Raw genomic sequence first — 7,366 nt, 5'->3', positions numbered from 1 at the left:
AATAGGGGAGGTGGAGGTTGCAGTGAGCCGAGATCACGCCATTGCTCTCCATCCTGGGCGACAGAGTAAGACTCATCTCAAAAAAAAACAAAAGAAAACAGGAGTCTCCCTGCACAAGCTCTCTCATTTTGTGCCTGCCACCATCCACGTACGATGTGACTTTTGCTTCTTGCCTTCTGCCATGACTGTGAGGCTTCCCGGCCACGTGGAACTGTAAGTCCAATTAAACCTCTTTCCTTTGTAAATTGCCCAGTCTCGGGTATAACTTTATCAGCAGCATAAAAACAGACTAATATTTTGCATAATTGAATAAGGAACACCTGATAAAATTTCCTGAAAAGGGCCAGGCATGGTGGCTCATGCGTGTAATCCCAGCGCTTTGGGAGGCTCAGGTGGGAGGATCACTTGAGCCCAGGAGTTTGAGGCCATCTGGCCAACATAATGACAGCCTGACTAGTATTTCTAAACTAAAAATATTTTTAATTAGCTGGGTGTGGTGATGCACACCTATAGCTCCACCAACTCAAGAGGCTGAGATGGGAGGATCTCTTGAGCCCCAGAGGATGAGGCTGCAGTGAGCTGTGGTTGTGCTGCTGCAATCTAGCCTGGGTGACAAAGTGAGACTGTTTAAAAAAAAAAAAAAAAAGCCAGTGCGGTAGCTCATGCCTGTAATCCCAGCACTTTGGAGGCTGAGGCAGGACAAAGAAAAAGAAAGAAACAAAGAAAGTTACAGTGGATATTTTTGGTTACCAAGCCAACACCCATTCTTCTCTTTTCTCTTCCTAACAGTTCTCTAATCTTTAGCAAGTATTTCGAAGTCACCGCCTCCCCACACAGCCTGTGTATTTCAAGGAGGGCTGACCTCATCCCCAGATGCAAGAATGGGCCTGATAAACCTGAGAGTAATCCCACCCCCGGGCCCCCTGGTTATCCAGGAGTGGGGATGTGCCCTAATTCAGGCCAAAGAGACAGCAGGGAGGTGTCCTAAAAGCTTCTGGGAAGGACCCCCACTTATTTTAAGAAAAAGAGGTATCCTGTTTTTCTCCACACGTTGCATTGTGTGGCTGTAAAGGCTGTGCTTTTGCAGATTTTTTCCAGTTTCATCTTTTAGAATATTGAATCCAGCTACAGTCATGATTGTCTTCAAGCCTCATGGCTTTAAATAAGCACAACAAGGCCCAGGATTTCCATATCTTGGTGCCCCACAAACCCGAAGACAGAGACAGGAGCTATGCTGAAAAAAGACATAAGCGGTATTTTCATTAATTCCAAACAAAAACAGAAGTGAGGAGTGAGGGTCAGAGTGAAAACTCTGGTTTCCGCTTCATGGGTACTTGGTGGCAAGCATCACCACTGCCCTCAGTTCTCTGCTTTCTCTCCTGTGCAGCTCACGGACTGCCTTCTCCAGCAGCCACTGAGGGCAGCAGTGGTAGTAATGTGTCCACCTGAGAGCCAGCAGTCAGCCTCTTTCAGAATCCTGCCTTGCACATACTTGCAGGATGTAGAGAGATGAGTGACTTCAGCCACCATCTAGGGCACAGTCCTTGATAGGAAGCAGCGGGGGTGGAGTTTCACAACTCAAAGCCACAAATATCTGATTAATGAGAGATAGGGCCAGTGGTGACATGTCTCCCGGCTTTGTTCTGACATTTGCTCTGTTCCATGTTTGTCTTGTAAATAAAACTGGGCCTGTGTTCAAAGAAGCTAACCCACCTTCACACTGACAACAGGATTTCTACCAGAATTACTGTTCCAAAGCCTTTTTTAAATGGTATTTTAAAGGCTGGGCGTGGTGGCTCATGCCTGTAATCCCAGCACTTTGGGAGGCTGAGGCAGGCCAATAACCTGAGGTTAGGAGTTCAAGACCAGCCTGATCAACATGGAAAAACTCCATCTTTACTAAAAAATAAAAAAATTAGCCGGGCATGGTAGTGCATGCCTGTAATCCCAGGTATTTGGGGGGCTGAGGCAGGAGAATCACTTGAACCTGGGAGGTAGAGGTTGTGGTGAGCCGAGATCTCACCATTGCACTCCATCCTAGGCAACAAGAGTGAAACTCTCTCAAAAAAAAAAAAAAAGGTGTTTTAAAATGGCACTTTCGGCCAGGCATGGTGGCTCATGCCTGTAATCCCAGCACTTTGGGAGGCCAAAGCAGGTGGATCACCTGAGCTCAGGAGTTTGAGACCAGCCTGGGCAACATGGCAAAACCTTGTCTCTACAAAAAATACAAAAATTAGTTGGGCATGGTGGTATGTGCCTGTAGTCTCAACTATGTGGGAGGATTGGTTGAGCCCAGCAGGTGGAGGTTGCAGAGAGCCAAGATCACACCACTACATTCCATCCTGGGCAACAGAGAGAGGTCTTGTCAATTAAAAAAAAAAAAAAAACCCAATAAAGAATATGACTTATTTCATCTTCCTTCCTGCTTCCACTCAGACTTAGTAAAATTATCTTGAAGGGAGGAAGGAAAGAAAACAGGATGAGAGAGGGAAGGAAGGAGGATAGCAACTTCTGTTGGGTTGGAACTATAAATTTCTAACACATAAGACCTGGGTCTGTAGATTTAGGTTTTGTGATTTGGGCTTTTTAAAATTATTACTATAGATTTTCTAATTGACAAACATTTTTTATATTATGGGGTATAATATGATGTTTTAGGGTTTTCTATATATAAGACCATGTTGTTTGTAAACAGACAATTTTACTTCTTCCTTCTGATTTTGATGCCTCTTATTTCTTTCTCTTATTTAATTGCTCTTGCTAGGATCTCCAGCTGTGTTGAATAAAAGTGGTAAAAATGGGCATCCTTCTCTGGTTTTGATCTTAGAGGAAAAGTTTTGAACTTTTCGACACTGAATATGATGTTAACTGTAAACTTGTCATATATGAACTTTATTGTATTGAAATACATTCCTTCTATATTTATTTGCTGAGAACTTTTATTATGAAAAGACGTTGGATTTTGTCAAACACTGTTTCTGCATCTATTGAGAAGATTTTTCTTTTTTTTTTCTTTTTTTTTTGAGACGGAGTTTCACTCATGTTACCCAGGCTGGAGTGCAATGGTGTGATCTCGGCTCACCGCAACCTCCGCCTCCTGGGTTCAAGCAATTCTCCTGCCTCAGCCTCCCGAGTAGCTGGGACTACAGGCACGCACCACCATGCCCAGCTAATTTTTGTATTTTTAGTAGAGACGGAGTTTCACCTTGTTGGCCAGGATGGTCTCAATCTTTTGACCTCGTGATCCGCCCGCCTTGGCCTCCCAAAGTGGTGGGGTTACAGGCGTGAGCCACTGTGCCCGGCCAGTGAACTATTTTCTTTAGAGATGAGGGTCTCCTTATGTTGCCCAGGCTGGACTTGAACTCGTGAGCTAAGCTATTCTCCTACCTCAGCCTCCAGATTAGCCGGCCTTACTAATTAGCTAGCACTCCAGGCAAGTGCCACTGCACCCGGCTAAATGATTCTTATAATGTGCTGTTGAATCTGATTTGCAGTATTCTGCTGAGGATCTTTGCATCTGTGTTCATGAGGGATATTGACCTACAATTTTCTCTTCTTTTAGTATCTTTGGCTTTGGTATCAGCGTAATGCCTATAAAATGAGTTTGAAAATATTCCCTCCTCTTTAATTTTTTGGAAGAGTTTGAGAAATATTGATTTTAGTTATTCTCTAAATGTTTGATAGAATTCAGCAGTAGAGCCACCAGGTCCTGATCTTTACTTTCATGGGAGATTTGTTTTTCTTTTAATTTATTTATTTTAACTGCATACTATATCTGGCATTTCTCCCCATGATATCCCTCCCCACCCCCGCTGTCTCTCCCCTATCCCCCCAACTGCGTCCCGTGTGTGATGCTACATAGATTTTTATTACTGATTCAATCTCCTTACTCGTTATTTGTCTGTTCTGTAAGCGTAGTTTTATGTAACACTTCACGCACTTTGTACTTGGTAAACTCTCGTGGTGTCTATTTCTTTGTATAACAGAGGAATAACAAAGCATCAAAAGAATGTAAGATCAGATCCACTTTGTGACATCCACAAAGAGTACTGTGTCCAGCTATTGTTCACATTCATTTGGAACTGATCTCTTGAGTTCTCAGTCACTCTCTACCTGATTTGTAACAGGATAAGGAATGTTTCAAGTTGCACGTATTACAGACTCAGGCCAAGAAAAATAGTGCTAACACAGAAAACTCTGCCAAGATTCATTTTTAAAGCAATGAGTTTTCATCCCACAAACTGCATATTATTCAGAAGGTTATTCGTTCAAGTCAGAGTCCACATGGTTTTCAATAAACCACTTTTCAGATGACCTAACTTAGGAAAGAATCTCATGCCTGGGGTCAGTTTCTTTTAGGGGACATTTACTTAGCATTTGAATCTCATGCCTGGGGTCAGTTTCTTTTAGGGGACATTTACTTAGCTGGCTTGCTCTGGAGGAGCAGTGGTTTGACTTTGGCCTCTGATCTGGCATGGACTTCAGGTTGTGCAGCATGTGAGTCTAACCTTTTGGAGGCCTCTGTCAGGTTCTCAAGAAGGGTGGACAGAGTCCTGGGTCTCTATCTCCCTCAAGCACAGATTGCATCCCTATCCAACTACCAGTTTAAAAGACAGGAGACGGCCTGTAATCCCAACACTTTGGAAGGCTGAGGCAGATGGATCACCTGAGATCAGGAGTTCAAGACTAGCCTGGCCAACACGGTGAAACCCCATCTCTACTAAAAATACAAAAAAACTAACTAACCAGACCTGGTGGTGGGCACCTGTAATCCCAGCTACTGTGGCGTCTGAGACAGGAGAAGTGCTTGAACCGGGAAGTGGAGGTTGCAGTGAGCTAAGAATGTGCCATTGCACTCCATCCTGGGCAACAAGAGGGAAACTCCATCTAAAAAAAAAAAAAGAAAGAAAGAAAAAAAGAAAGAGAAGACAGGAGAGAAAATTCATGACCAAAGGATCCAAACTGTGAAATTTGTAACTGTTGGCCACTAGCCAGAACCTGGATTTGCTCATTTTGTGGGCCTAGGATAAGAGAGAGATTTATGTTCACTTGGTTTTCTTTCCTCATACAAAGTACCTGTTAGAGGTGTCCTGGAGCCATTTGGGGAAGGGGTGATTCTTATTGGAGGACTGCAGTTAACATTGGCTCTAAGGGGCCAGGCACGGTGGCTTATGCCTGTATCTCAGCACTCTGAGCCTGAGGCAGGTGAATTGCTTGAGCTCAGAACTTCAAGACCAGCTTGGGCAACATGGAAAAACCCCATCTCTACAAAATTTTAAAAATCAGCCAGGCTTGGTTGCACATGTGGGTAGTCCCAGCTGTTCAGGAGGCTGTGGCAGGAGAATCACTTGAACCCAGGAGGCAGGGGTTGCAGTGAGCCAAGATCGTGCCACTGAACTCCAGCCTCAGTGAGGAAAGTATATATTTCCCTCAGTGGGGAAAGTATATATGTATGTGTGTGTGTGTATGCTTTAAAAATTACCACTCACTCAGATATTAAGACATGAGCAGTACCGAAGACATCACACAAATGACCAAAATAGAAAAATGACTACCCAAACATCAGCTCCCTTCCACAGAGCAGAGATAATTCTCCAAAGGAAAAAAGACGTGTATCCCAGAGGTATTAAAACCTGGGAAGGGACAGGTCATTTTCAGTTTTCCCGTCTCAAACAGAGTCCAGAAGGATTTGGCAGAAGCTGGCATCAGCTATCTTCCTTAACCAGCATCTGACAGGGTTTGTGCCTTCCAGAACAGGAAGAGTCTTCCTCCCAGACAATTCAAATAATTTATTCATCACTCAACCGAATTTTCCTTTCCTCTCCAGACAACGCAATGCTTGCATTCCTGAAGAAGTGATGTGCTGGCCGGGCGCGGTGGCTCAAGCCTGTAATCCCAGCACTTTGGGAGGCTGAGGCGGGTGGATCACGAGGTCAAGAGATGGAGACCATCCTGGTCAACATGGTGAAACCCCGTCTCTACTAAAAATACAAAAAATTAGCTGGGCATGGTGGTGCGTGCCTGTAATCCCAGCTACTCAGGAGGCTGAGGCAGGAGAATTGCCTGAACCCAGGAGGCGGAGGTTGCGGTGAGCCGAGATTGCGCCATTGCACTCCAGCCTGGGTAACATGAGTGAAACTCCGTCTCAAACAAACAAACAAAAAGAAGTGATGTGCCGCTGGGCATGGTGGCTCATGCCTGTAATCCCAGCACTTTGTGAGGCGGAGGCGGGAATATCATGGGGCCAGGAGTTTGAGACCAGCCTGACCAACATAGTGAAACCCCATCTCTACTAAAGAATACAAAAAAATTAGCCAAGCATGGTGGCAGGTGCCTGTAATCTCAGCTACTTGGGAGGCTGAAGCAGGGGAATCACTTGAGATTGCAGTGAGCTGAGTTCAAACCACTGCACTCTAGCCTGGGCAACAGAGCAAGACTCTATCTCAAAAAAAAAAAAAAAAAGTAATGTGTTTTTCCATCTCACGTGACCCCTCTGCGGGTTCCTGTCCTGGTTTTGTCTTGATTTGTTGGTGAGATCAATAAGGGTTTGAGAATCTGGCCAATAGGCTGGGCGTGGTGGCTCACACCTGTAATCCCAGCACATTGGGAGGCTGAGGTGGGAGAATCACGAGGTCAGGAGTTGGAGACCAGCCTGGCCCACATGGTGAAACCCCGTCTCTACTAAAAATACAAAAATTAGCCATGGCATGCACCTGTAATCCCAGCTATTTGGGAGGCTGAAGCAGGAGAATTGGCTTGAACCTGGCAGGCCGAAGTTGCAGTGAGCCAAGATCGTGCCATTACACTCCAGCCTGGGCAACAAGAACGAAACTCCCTCTCAAAAAAAAAAGAGAGAGAGAATCTGGCCAATAGGAGTGATATAGGACATAGCTTCCCTTGCTGAGTCAGAGAAGGGCTGAGACCGCAGTGTCACCCCTGCACTCCTGGACCGACACTATATCCATCACCAAGTGGTTGACACAGTGCACAGAAGGGGTTCTTGCTGCTGCTATGGCTGCTGCCAGGTTAAGTCTCCTGACAACTCTACTTCCTCCGCCTAACTCAGCTTTATAAGGAAGAGAAATAATCAATAGAAAATTTAGTGGATGCATAATTTATATGTCCAACTTCAATACAACCTGGTGACCCCACTCTTCTTTGAATGGGAATGTCTGTCTGTCCTCCCCAGATCCCTTTCTTAGGTCTAGAAATCCCCAGGCTTTAGTCCTAAGGGGGAGCTCCAGTCACTGTCAACGCAAAGCTTTTCTCCCAAGGACTCGGTTTTTCACTGCTCTCGCTGCTCGACACTCTATCCACACTGGGGAAGGATCAGGCCCTGGAGCATCAGCTACAGGCTATAGCCAGA

The sequence above is a fragment of the Sapajus apella genome, unplaced genomic scaffold (genome assembly GCF_009761245.1).
Source record: "Sapajus apella isolate SASKATOON/1434 unplaced genomic scaffold, GSC_monkey_1.0 scaffold1, whole genome shotgun sequence".
NCBI classification, from domain to species: Eukaryota; Metazoa; Chordata; class Mammalia; order Primates; family Cebidae; genus Sapajus; species Sapajus apella.
This window is presented reverse-complemented; position numbering follows the sequence as displayed.